Source organism: Rhynchophorus ferrugineus, unplaced genomic scaffold (genome assembly GCF_030347505.1).
Source record: "Rhynchophorus ferrugineus isolate W39M unplaced genomic scaffold, kcgeb_rfMv2 rfM490, whole genome shotgun sequence".
NCBI classification, from domain to species: Eukaryota; Metazoa; Arthropoda; class Insecta; order Coleoptera; family Curculionidae; genus Rhynchophorus; species Rhynchophorus ferrugineus.
In genome coordinates, this window is record NW_027473067.1 from 47,501 (window position 1) to 58,909 (window position 11,409).

The 11,409-nt window shown below is 44.0% G+C and overlaps 3 non-coding genes across 3 annotated transcripts in view; all 3 read right to left on the bottom strand.

The window, feature by feature from the left end:
- Window positions 1-1,224, bottom strand: part of LOC143205998 (large subunit ribosomal RNA) — a 4,098-nt gene extending 2,874 nt beyond the window's left edge. Inside the window, exon 1 of the ribosomal RNA XR_013008042.1 lies at window positions 1-1,224. This exon is cut by the window's left edge and continues 2,874 nt beyond it. This is a non-coding gene — a ribosomal RNA (large subunit ribosomal RNA).
- A 419-nt stretch (window positions 1,225-1,643) lies between these two features.
- LOC143205999 (5.8S ribosomal RNA) lies at window positions 1,644-1,798 on the bottom strand. The gene has a single exon (XR_013008043.1). It is a non-coding gene; the product is annotated as a 5.8S ribosomal RNA (ribosomal RNA).
- A 708-nt stretch (window positions 1,799-2,506) lies between these two features.
- LOC143206001 (small subunit ribosomal RNA) lies at window positions 2,507-4,495 on the bottom strand. The gene has a single exon (XR_013008045.1). It is a non-coding gene; the product is annotated as a small subunit ribosomal RNA (ribosomal RNA).
- Between the last annotated feature and the right edge of the window lie 6,914 nt (window positions 4,496-11,409).

Consider the following 11,409-nt stretch of genomic DNA (forward strand, 5'->3'; position numbering starts at 1 on the left):
GAGGGAACCAGCTACTAGATGGTTCGATTAGTCTTTCGCCCCTATACCCAGTTCCGACGATCGATTTGCACGTCAGAATCGCTACGGACCTCCATCAGGGTTTCCCCTGACTTCGTCCTGACCAGGCATAGTTCACCATCTTTCGGGTCCCAGCGTGTACGCTCTTGGTGCGCCTCTTCTCGCGATGAGAACGAGACGCCCCGGGAATGCGAAGCGGCCACTTTTAAGGGTAAACCGCCCATCTTCCCTGAGTTCGTGCGAGACGAACTTTCACTTTCATTACGCCTTTAGGTTTAGTGATTCCCAATGACTCGCGCACATGCTAGACTCCTTGGTCCGTGTTTCAAGACGGGTCCTGAAAGTACCCAAAGCTATAGCGTCGCCGATCGGTCTAGGTCTGTTCGAGAACCTCGTCGCCAACAGTCATCAGAGGTCGGAAACGGCACCGGGTCCGATTACCGACGTGCATCTGACGCGCTTGCGACGAGCCGAACGCTAACGAGTAGCGGCCTTAAACCATTCGGTATACCGTCGAGCGAGTCGACCGCGAACACGAGGGTCCGTAAACGAAAACGGCGCGAACCGCAGTCTACGGTCTCCACCTCGAGCCTTAAGCCGACGCCCAACGGATCGCGACGTCCTACAAGGAGAAAAGTGCACGCGTTCGTCGCCGGATCGACGTACGAAAGGCGCGCGCAACGCCGAAACGTCACGTGTCACGCGATCGCACGCCGCCTACTACGAGCCGCGAATGAATTTCTCCCTTCGACCTTTCGGGTTTCTCAGGTTTACCCCTAAACGGTTTCACGTACTCTTGAACTCTCTCTTCAAAGTGCTTTTCAACTTTCCCTCACGGTACTTGTTCGCTATCGGTCTCGTGGTTATATTTAGCCTTAGATGGAGTTTACCACCCGCTTAGGGCTGCACTCTCAAGCAACCCGACTCTAAGGAGAGATCCTCTCGCCGTCAGTCACGGTCGCTACGGGCCTGGCACCCTCTATGGGCTGTTGCCCCGTTCAAGATGGACTTGGACGCGCGACGTAACGTCGAGATAATGGACCCTCCCGAACACCACATTTCCCGGCGCCCGATGTCGGTCGCGGGATTCGGTGCTGGGCTAATCCCTGTTCGCTCGCAGCTACTAAGGGAATCCTAGTTAGTTTCTTTTCCTCCGCTTAGTAATATGCTTAAATTCAGCGGGTAGTCTCACCTGCTCTGAGGTCGCTAGTTTAATATGCGTGGCGCTCGTAATCATCATAATAATGAAGATTAGGAGCCAATACGAAATATAAAAGTTTAGAATGGAAAAGACGCGCCGTCGAAAAACGGTGTTTTCTCCCTCGTATTCGAGAGACAACGCACCTACGATCCGACGTCGATTAAAAACTAATTTTATCGGATACGACGATCGTATTAATGGTGCGCGCTACGTTTATCACAAAAACGTGCGAACGACCGTTTTAAACACGTCTCATCCCTTTCATATTCGTACGACCCGTACGAGAGAGTTAGGTCACACGTACGGGTCCGCTGTCACGTTTTAGAACGTCGCGATCGAATCGCGCTTATACGCTCAGCACGCTCAGACATTTCTCGTCGATCGCGAAGATCAAAGAAAATCCGAGCAGTCTTGAAATGAGATACGACCCTCAGCCAGGAGTGGTCCGGGTATGAGATCCCAGGACCGCAATGTGCGTTCGAAATGTCGATGTTCATGTGTCCTGCAGTTCACAAGTTGACGCGCAATTAGCTGCGTTCTTCATCGACCCACGAGCCAAGTGATCCACCGTTTAGGGTAATCTTTTTTTAAGTTAGGTTTTAAACGCATATCGAAACGTTTCTATTATAAGACGACGACGACGACGACGACGCGCGCTCACGTCATAGACAGCGCTTGCGCCCCTTTCGCAGCCGCCGTCGACTTTAAAACGCTCTTACGGTTTATTTTCGTCTTCTCCACTACACACAACGAGAGGAGCGGAGACAGACTACTCGAAATGGTGACGTTCGTTGTAAATTTTCGTCGTCTCACCTCGTACGACAACAAAAGAGCATACGCTGATCATAGTTTGGCAATATTTTCGTAAACTAAATCTCACCCTTTTGGAATGAAACAAACGAAGGGTGATAAGATTTTCGTAAACTAATCACATTACCGATCATCGTATATGTTCGTCGATATGAGGATCGAAACGTCGATTAGAAATATAATTGGCAAAATCGTTTTATTTTGCGCTCGATTTGTCCATTTATAACGAAATCCGTCGTAGGCCGACGATTATTACTCGTCGTCCTATATAACAACATCTTCATCGTATATATCTCCGCTTTCGGGCGTACATCTTTTAAAACCATATATTATAGGTACCCGAAAACAGCTACGTTGACGACGTCGAAATTCGATCGGAACTTCCGAACTTCGTAGATGGCTCTTTAACGTTCGACAATGATTTTTACAGACTTGTACGTTTACCTATTATATATATATAGGCATAACAACACACTGTAATGATCCTTCCGCAGGTTCACCTACGGAAACCTTGTTACGACTTTTACTTCCTCTAAATGATCAAGTTTGGTCATCTTTTCCTACACATCGACGACGCCGAAACGCCATCGCGTGTCGATCCGAAGACCTCACTAAATCATTCAATCGGTAGTAGCGACGGGCGGTGTGTACAAAGGGCAGGGACGTAATCAACGCGAGCTTATGACTCGCGCTTACTGGGAATTCCTCGTTCATGGGGAACAATTGCAAGCCCCAATCCCTAGCACGAAGGAGGTTCAGCGGGTTACCCGGGCCGCTCGGCCAGGGAAGACACGCTGATTCCTTCAGTGTAGCGCGCGTGCGGCCCAGAACATCTAAGGGCATCACAGACCTGTTATTGCTCAATCTCGTGCGGCTAGAAGCCGCCTGTCCCTCTAAGAAGAATAGTTTGTACGCCGACAGTAAAAACCGCGCACGAACCGCGAAACCCGAAAGCAACGCGGCCGGCGGGCCTTTAGGATGTCAAAAAGCGCCTAGTTAGCAGGCTAGAGTCTCGTTCGTTATCGGAATTAACCAGACAAATCGCTCCACCAACTAAGAACGGCCATGCACCACCACCCACCGAATCAAGAAAGAGCTCTCAATCTGTCAATCCTTCCGGTGTCCGGGCCTGGTGAGGTTTCCCGTGTTGAGTCAAATTAAGCCGCAGGCTCCACTCCTGGTGGTGCCCTTCCGTCAATTCCTTTAAGTTTCAGCTTTGCAACCATACTTCCCCCGGAACCCAAAAGCTTTGGTTTCCCGGAAGCTGCCCGTCGAGTCATATTAGGGAACGTCGACGGATCGCTAGCTGGCATCGTTTAAGGTTAGAACTAGGGCGGTATCTGATCGCCTTCGAACCTCTAACTTTCGTTCTTGATCAATGAAAGCGTTTTTGGCAAATGCTTTCGCTTCTGTTCGTCTTGCGACGATCCAAGAATTTCACCTCTAACGTCGCAATACGAATGCCCCCATCCGTTCCTATTAATCATTACCTCGGGGTTCCGAAAACCAACAAAATAGAACCGAGGTCCTATTCCATTATTCCATGCATACAGTATTCAGGCGAAATTTTAGCCTGCTTTGAGCACTCTAATTTGTTCAAAGTAAACGTGCCGGCCCACCTCGACACTCAGTAAAGAGCACCGCGGCAGGATTGAGTTGGGCCGTCGTAACCACGACGCGCACAACACGCACGCCGAAACGCACGCGCGACGGCGACGCGACACGACTAAGCCCACCGGCAGGACGTCTCGCGAAAAACACGCCAGTTAACACCGCGAACGATGAACCGGCGGCGCGAGACACAAATTCGACTACGAGCTTTTTAACCGCAACAACTTTAATATACGCTATTGGAGCTGGAATTACCGCGGCTGCTGGCACCAGACTGGCCCTCCAATTGATCCTCGTTAAAGGGTTTAGAGTGTACTCATTCCGATTACGGGGCCTCGGATGAGTCCCGTATCGTTATTTTTCGTCACTACCTCCCCGTGCCGGGAGTGGGTAATTTGCGCGCCTGCTGCCTTCCTTGGATGTGGTAGCCGTTTCTCAGGCTCCCTCTCCGGAATCGAACCCTGATTCCCCGTTACCCGTTACGACCATGGTAGGCGCAGAACCTACCATCGACAGTTGATAAGGCAGACATTTGAAAGATGTGTCGCCGGTGCGAGACCGTGCGATCAGCTTAAAGTTATTCAGAGTCACCAAGTTGTACGATGACGAGCGCGAACCCGAAACCGATTGGTTTTGATCTAATAAAAGCACTCCTTCCATCTCTGGTCGGAGCTCTGTTTGCATGTATTAGCTCTAGAATTACCACAGTTATCCAAGTAATTGTGGGTACGATCTAAGGAACCATAACTGATTTAATGAGCCTTTCGCGGTTTCACCTTAATTCGGTATGTACTGAGACATGCATGGCTTAATCTTTGAGACAAGCATATGACTACTGGCAGGATCAACCAGGGAACTGTTCTTATTATTTTATCGACACGAAGCAGATAAAACAAATACAGACACAGTTTATTTTATAAGTTTGACTTATAAAGAAACGTGTGCGTAAGACGACGATATATAATATATATCGACGACTAATAAAAAGGAGGTGCATGATAGCGCGCCTAGACGACGGAAAAACCGGTCCGAGGCGCCACGCTCTTACATTTTAATATTAGTTGTCTAATAAAACAAAACGATATCATCATCTTAGACACATCTTTTGTTTTTTTTATACACAACCGATCGACTAGGCACCCAATTATCTCGATTATCGACGACGATCGTCGACTACGTCGAAAATTGGATGCCGCAAAATATCGTTCGGCGTTTATAAGACCTCGAAAAACATTCTCTCCGAACCCTTCGCTAGATAGAAATATATAAAGCGACAAGGAAACCTCGTACGAGAAACGTTTCGTGATTTTTTATTTTATTCTCGCTCGGAGAGCAGAGAGCTATCGCAAAATGTGTTGCTGTTTTATGAACGTTCCGATGAAAAACCGATACGTCCATAAAAATAATAATTCCAATCGCATATGAATCGTGGATCATCTTCTTCTAACGAAGCCGAATGTTCCCGCCGAATTCGCGATCTCGCAGTGATACCGTCGTCGTCGTCGTACGCTTCCCGATATATCGAAAAAAACCGACCAGGAAGAACAACGAAACGACGATACAAAATCGCGAGAGCGTTACGAATATATAATAACACGACGAAATACGCTTTTTATTTAGATAAATAAAAAAATACGGTTCGGATCTTATATATTAACATATAATATGTAATACCACCTTCGCTGATCAAAAGCCACTCGGTAAAAGTGTCACAGCGCCGGTCGACCCGACCCGTCGTATCCGTCTCTCGTATCGCCCCACGTAGAAGCGCACACGATTTAAGCGCGGGTCTCTCGCCAGCTATCGGAAATGTATGGGTGTTTTAGAACAGATCGTTTATACGGACGTTGCGCAAATTTTTCGTTTTTACGTCTGCCCGTTCTCGTTATTATCGGAATGTTCCGATGAATAAACTTTAGCTTTAGACAACGTGAACTTCTAAAGCAATAATTTTAACCTCTCGTGTTAATACGTCCTCAGGCCGTTTCTAGACTGCCGATCACGTTCTTTAAAAGTCGGAAAATTCCGATCCATAAAATTATGCTAGTAGAATGTAAAGATCCTTCATAGGATGGATACTGTCACATATCGATACGGCGATCGGAGTAAAACTGTTCTCACGTATTTCAGGACATTTTAGGTTGTTACGTCGGCCCGTTCGTTATTATCGGTATATACCTATGAATAAATGTTTTGCTTGTAGAACGTAAGATTCCAAAAGAATGATTCGCCGAAACGATGGTGCACCCTTACGATCGGATATTTGCCGCTTATTGGCCATTTTCTATAATTCATCCGTTAGATATCGTTTATCGACTACGGATAAGGTTTTCCGATATCAGAATGTTCCTAAGGATGATTCGAAAGTGATTTGAACGAAGAATTTGATAGAATGAATCCTTTATTTATCCATTGAGTACAGGGTACGGAGTGTCTGCGGGGTCAGCTAATATATTATATTTCTCTCTCGACGTAATGGTAACTCGAAGTCCGAACCGCGCTCATGAAGCTCGGTTTCAATCCAATCCATGTTGGTCGGTTCCTCGAGAGGAACGCCGTATCTTCGCGGTCGACCGCCTAATGAATCAGGTGGTAAAAGTCCAAGCCCAGCGCGGCAACGGCAGGCGCGTTCAACGTTTTAACTGCCAATTCTACGGTCATTCATCGGCCAACTGTAAAGCCACTCCGGCCTACGTCAAGTCCCAAAGACAGAAATTCCCCGCCGAAATGCACCAACTGTTGAGAACCATACACCGCAAATTACTCGGGATGCAAGTGCCGACCTACTCCAAAAACAACCAAACCCAAAAGACCAATTCCTCCCCCCACTCATGTACGGGGAACTCAAGATAACAGTCGTCTGGCTGGTCTGGATTCCACTAGAACACGAACCCGATCTCCATTGGCGAAATACTCTTCGGAACATATTCAGATGACCAAGGAGATTTTCAGGCCATTTTCAACGCCATCAACCACACAGCTATTGGAAGAATTACTATCGGCCGGGATAATAGATGAGTTGGAACTTGGGCTTATTGCTCCAAGCGAACCAACTCACTACTCCTCCAATCGACCGACAATAATTGACTTTTTTATCTATCAAAATTCGAATCAAGCCTCTGACCTGCAAGTACTCCAAGATATCGATTCTGACCACAGGCCTATCCTCCTCACCCACCATCAGCGATTTTCCACTGAGTTCCACTGTCCCCAAGCAAGGTCAACCTAGTAAACGAAAAAAAAAGTATCTTCTCTTTGACGATCCTCATTATATTAGGACGATAGTTCCATTCTAAATTCTTGATTAATTACAGTTCCTATTTGTTCATTTCGAGACGTTCCCGTGATTAATACTTATCGTGTAGAAATTAGCCACAATCCACAATTAGCCACAGTTAGGAAAAATAAATTAATTATCATATAGTCATAAACGTAATAAAAATGAATACACATATTTTCGAAGTCACTCCAGAAATACTTTACCTTATTTTTAAATAACAATCTCGGGCCGTACCATTTTTACAAAACTTATTCTATATACTTACTATATAACAGATTATAATGATATAATATAATTCAATACAATAACTACAATATATATATATATATCTGAAAATTCTGTTTTTATAAAATGTCAGCTACTGTTTAACATTTCATTTTTTAAAATGTATATCCAATTGTGGTTCTGAAAAGAACCGATTTTGCAGGTAAGTAGTATATTGAAACACACATAGGTATGTGAATTAATTTACTTAGAACTGGTATATTTGGTGACTGCTTTGGTACCTTCGCTAACGGCGTGCTTAGCCAACTCACCGGGTAACAATAACCTAACGGCGGTTTGGATTTCTCTGCTCGTGATCGTTGATCTCTTATTGTAATGGGCGAGACGCGACGCTTCGGCGGCTATCCTTTCGAATATATCGTTCACGAAAGAATTCATGATCGACATGGCCTTGCTGGAGATACCCGTATCGGGATGAACCTGCTTTAAAACTTTGTATATGTAAATCGCATAGCTTTCCTTCCTCCTGCGCTTCTTTTTCTTGTCGCTCTTAGAGATATTTTTCTGGGCTTTTCCGGCTTTCTTGGCCGCCTTACCGCTTGTCTTCGGTGGCATTTCGAAATAAAAATCCCGACGTCTCACGTACCTCAAAGAGTACTTAACTAAAAAAATGCCTTTAATTCTAGAACTTATAACATTCGAAGGAACACTTCTAAGCCCCGCCCATAGCCCGAGTTAGAGTCTGATTGGTCGCGTATGATATAACGAGTTTGGCTCGCGGACAAAATTCCAGGCCGATCTGTAAGAAATTTCCAGTACCGTTTTTGATTTAAAGGTGAGCAGTATCTAACAACGATCGAGATTAACATGTCCGGACGTGGTAAAGGCGGAAAAGTGAAGGGAAAGGCGAAGTCTCGTTCCAATCGTGCGGGATTACAATTTCCTGTCGGTCGTATTCACCGACTTCTAAGGAAAGGAAATTATGCCGAACGCGTAGGGGCCGGTGCTCCCGTTTACTTAGCTGCCGTAATGGAATATCTGGCGGCCGAAGTTCTCGAGTTGGCGGGTAACGCCGCTAGAGACAACAAGAAAACAAGGATTATCCCTAGGCATTTACAATTGGCCATCAGAAACGACGAGGAATTGAATAAACTGTTATCTGGCGTTACTATTGCCCAGGGCGGCGTCTTGCCTAACATTCAAGCAGTATTATTGCCTAAAAAGACAGACAGCAAAACCAAATAGATAACGCAAACCGTTTAAAGTTTTGCATACGCCCTTTAATATCGGTCCTTTTCAGGGCCAACAAAATCGTATAAAAAAGAAGTTAGAATACGCGTTCTTATTAAAGAATAAATATTAACTAGAAAATTTATAAATAATCTGATCTGTACTGAATATTCCTTTATTACTGTTTTAGAGTATCGATCGATCGGTTCCCTAATTAGTTACGGCTCTATCTAGAAAATAATCATTTAAGTAATAATAAGATAATAAATAAATTATATAAATATTCTTTCTTTTATAAAGTTATATTGTGGTTCTGAAAAGAACCGTTTTTTTTTCTATTAAAAAAATACGGTCTTGGACGAACGTATTTTTTAGGGAAGTCGTAGCACGTCCAGGAGTGTCGGGATATTTGTAATTTTCAACTCCGTGTCTTCTTGATCTGACGATGAAATGTGTCGCCTGTTTAATATATCGTCATACGTAGTAGAAATAGTTTTATTTCTTTTTCTTTGGTGATACTGGTTTTTTAGTTTTCGCACCTTCACCAGCGGCAACACGAACAGTTGAGGTCGTCGTCTTAGCACTTTTCGGTTTAGGCGCCTTGGGCTTTTTCGTAGGTCCGGCTTTATTAGATTTTTTCGCTTTGGAAGGCGATTTCGGGGATCTTGCGGCCGTGTTGCTTTTTGCTGCTTTCGAAGATGAACTATTAGCGGCGGCATTGGAAGCGGACGTAGTCGTGGCGGCGGTAGATTTCTTTCCTGTTTTCTTTTCGACGGCTTTTTTGGCAGAAGCTTTTTTCTCGGCCAAAGTTGCAGATTCACCTTTCTTACTTTTAGCTGTGGTTTTCTTAGTTGAGGCGGAGGCGGCGGTCGTCTTTTTTTCCGTTTTCTCTGAGGTTTTTTTGGCAGACGCTTTTTTACCACCGGCTGTCGTAGCTGTCGCGGCACCTCCTACTGGTTTTCGTTTATTTTTCTGTCCGGTTTTGGCAGTGGCCGTTTTTCTTTTCTTCGTACCTGCGGCTGTCGTACCTCCTGCTTTACGTGCCGAAGCCGCTAATTTAAATGATCCGGAAGCTCCTTTGCCCTTCGTTTGTACCAAAACACCCGAAGCGATCCACGTCTTTATATATTTCTTTATAAAGGGCGATAATTTGTCAGCATCCACTTTGTAATTGGCCGCTATGTATTTTTTAATAGCTCTGAAGGAAGTTCCGCCTTTCTCTTTCAATCCTTTAATTGCACTCGTTACCATATCAGCGATCGGAGGATGACTAACTTTCGATTTAGAACTCTTCGCCTTGCTCGAAGTGGATTTTTCTTTCTTCCCTCCTGCAGACGAACCTGCGCTACCGGCTGTAGCTGATGCGGCTCCCGTAGCCGACACCGAAGATGAATTCGACCCGGCCGGTGTGCCTGTTGACGATGCGTTAACAACGGCGGCGGAATTTCCTCCACTCCCTTGATTCGACGAAGGAGAAACCGCTTGTCCGCTAATATCGACGTCCGACATTCTGATATAATTTCTTAATTTTCTTATAAGAACGTTCTAATCACGATTCGTTTGACAAAGTTACGTACGTGCGTATGCTTCTCGTTCGCGTATTTTAACTGTCTGGCGGTCGCTCTCATTTAATGCGTACCCTATATGATATGAGCCGAACGGAGGACTGAACGGTCGAGCGCGAACGACGTTCCATATTCCGGCTTCGTCGAAACGTTCATCGAGCTTGGAACCGTTTACTTATTTCTCATATTAAATACATAAATCCTTTAGAATATCATACGATTTATGTTCGAGGCGTTAAAAGATAAAACGTAGTAGAAGTAGCAAACTTTACCAATAAATTTTACGTTGACTATCGTCTTAGAAGGAAGCACAAAATCAAGCGTTGCTCTCGATTCCGTCGAAACTACCAATTTACATTCGAGTTATAGACTTTCGGTTATAACTATGAAAATATATCTTTTCAAATCTACGTCCCCCGATATATCGTCTTTTGATATAAATGCAATTCCGTACAGATCTAATGCTATTATTGGAGAAACGAGACATATTATTCCTAATTGATGCGGTACAGATTGTTCGTTGTCCAAAACGAATCTATATCGAAACGTACCGTTGTCGAATTAACTGTAAGAAAACAATGACATGAAAATTAACCGATCCTATACTAATATACTTCTTATTTAACGGTTTCTTAACACCATCCGAACTCTGGGTTACAATCGAACGTATCGGGTGAGCAACGATATCGAGACGTCTATAAGAATATCGTGTCAAACCCTTCTGTATCGATACAATGCTCATATATATTATAGTATATTTTGCTTCTTTAGTTGAAATCTGTTTTCATAAATAGTTATCTAAAGTCAATAAATACATGGAACGCGATCTCCATACATACGTGCGTAGAACTACCGTACCTTCTTTGAAATCTTAAGGATTCTCCAAGCTCATCGACGCGAAGTTTATCTCGGAGTATTTTCTCTCTAAAGGAAAACTATATTAAAGCTTCAACGAAGATTCGGTATTCGATTGTTCACCATCATTTACATTCTTGTCATTAACCTAACATTTATTATGAAATCTTATTTTAAACTTTATCTATCTTTTTATATTACGATCGTCTATTATAATGCAGTATATTTGTTACTTTACAAGTAAATCTTAGATGAAAGGAGCAGATATTTAATAAAATTTAACGTCATCTTAGTCCATTTTCGAATAATAAATTTCTTTTTTTATGCTAGTAAATTTGTGGCTCTGAAAAGAACCGTTGTTTTCTTTAGTTGAATAGATACGTTGTTCTGTTTTAATTGGTCAGCATATATAATACTTTATTTAACCGCCAAATCCGTATAGGGTTCGTCCTTGGCGTTTGAGGGCGTATACTACATCCATGGCAGTAACGGTTTTCCTTTTGGCGTGTTCGGTATAAGTGACGGCGTCTCTGATAACGTTTTCCAAAAATACTTTTAATACACCTCTGGTTTCTTCATAAATTAGACCGGATATACGTTTAACTCCACCCCGC